This window comes from Otolemur garnettii, unplaced genomic scaffold (assembly GCF_000181295.1).
Source record: "Otolemur garnettii isolate 467f Iridium unplaced genomic scaffold, OtoGar3 scaffold00022, whole genome shotgun sequence".
NCBI lineage: Eukaryota > Metazoa > Chordata > Mammalia > Primates > Galagidae > Otolemur > Otolemur garnettii.
The window spans coordinates 1,673,606-1,675,739 of NW_003852417.1; positions in this window are offsets into that span (position 1 = coordinate 1,673,606).

Here is a 2,134-nt window from a genome sequence, read left to right on the forward strand (position 1 = left end):
CCGACTTCCAGCAGCTTCCAGCGCCCCCTCCCCACCTCGCGCGCTCTCGCGCCAGACAGCCCCACGGCCCAATCGCAGCGCGGCGCCCCGACGCCCGCAGCGAATCAGAGGGCGCCGTCCGCGCCGCGCCCAACCCCCGTGCCGAGGAGCGGGGCCGGGGGCAGCGGCTGCCTGGGGAGGGCGAACGGCGGCGGCGCGGAGCGCGTCCCCGAGTGGGAGCGTGTCGGGGCATCCTTCCCCCAATCCCTTTTGTTTTCCGGTGATGCAGAGTGTAGTGTCCCCCTTACCCCTCTTTAAGAGAGGCAGTGAACAACAAAGGGGTGCGAGGTGGCGGCCAAACAAAGGGGTGATGTGAGGGCCGCGATTGAGCCAACGCCTGGGGAAGTTGGGGACAAAGCTGGGATCTGGGACGAGTAGGCCGACAATCCAAAAAAGTGACCTAGCTAGAAGTTCCTTTGTCTTTTAGACTGCTGTGTCCAACCCAAACTTGAGAGCACTAAGGTGGTCTGACCTTTCAGTCACTCTGAAGCCGCACCTGGGCCTTCCAGGAGGCCGGACCCGCAAGGAAACAGGTCTCACCTTTGCTGCGTTAAAGTTTGATTCTTTGATAGCCAGCCACCCTCATGAAAGGTCGCACTTTCCTCCTGAAAAAAAAAAAAGGTGGTTTCTAAACATCTCGGCACCCGTAGAGCTCATTCTACTCCCGACTTGAATTCTACGTCCACTTACCTTTAACACGGGCGGTGGGGATCGAGGGGCGGGGGTTGCGTCATATACTACATATAATCAATAAAAGCAAATCATTTGAACATCTTGAAAATGCAAGCATCAACTTTTGTTTAGAAGACTTTAAAAGAAGAAAAATGCCAGAGGAGAGTTCAAAATTCAAGGATTTGACGGTTTGAAATTTTGTTAGAAATAACTGAGTTTAACCGCAGGCGTTAATGCTGTTGGTGGAAATAGCGCATCTGATCCTCAAGTGAGATAGGTAATATGATACCTAAATTTCAGTCAAGGAAGTTGAGCCACAGAAAATTAATGTAATTTGCCCAAGATCTCATAGCGGATAGTAGGACTCCAAGTCATCTTTCTCCAGAACTCACCTATTAACACTGGGCCTTCTTGTTCCTCGCACTTAAACCCACTCCAGAAACTTCCATTAACTATCAGGCGTACTATTTACATGATGACTACTCTAGAGTCTTGAATAATGAGACAGCACAGGTAGAGAAGCACCTCGGTAAATCAGTCTGTAGAATTTGTCTCTGAAAAGGAATGAGTTGAGCTGCTGAGTGCAACCCCTTCCTGCCTAACATTCTTCCATTGGTTAACTTAACCCTAGTTTGGTAGAGTCTCAGACCAAACAGAATAGACAGAGGATAAAAGAAAGAAGAGAAAAACCAGGACCGTCATTTCCCTGGGGTAGTTAGTGTTCCAATGAGAGCTGTAATCAATTATTATAGAAGGCACATCTGTTCAATGAGCTGCTCATTAAAATATATTATCTCAATAATCTGGACCACTTTGTTAATACAGTCTTAGAAAAAAGGTATTTTTCCTTTTCTTCACTTCAGAGAAGCACAGAGGAAGTGTACAGGTGGCTGAACATATAAACTGAAGGAAAAATTGAAATACCATTTTAAAAACTTAAAAGGTGGGTGTTGGGAACATATTGCAAGCTAAAGTAAGCAGCATAAAGAGACATCTCCGAGCTAGAACAAATAATGTCTACAAAAAGGAGTTTCCTTAGTCTGAATTTTTGTTTTAGTAGGATATGACAGAACGTAGTCTCTGTTTGGGGGGTGACTATATGCCATTATTGACTTTAGAATGGGGAATATTTTAGCTATCTGGGGAAATGTAGCTGTGTCAGAATCATAAAGGTATAGGTAAAAAAGATATTTTTCCTTTTCTTCACTTTCAGAGAAGCATAGAGGTATAGCAACTAATAATAGCTTAGATTTTGGAGTCAAACAAACAGATTTTTGGCTGTCTCTGCTGTTCATTGGCTATAAGATCTTGGGCAAGTTACTTAGCCTTAGTTTCCTCATGCATAAAAATGAGCATAGTAATGGCACCACCACAGATCATGAGGTTATAAACATGTACCTGTATAAAGAGCTCAATGTGGCTC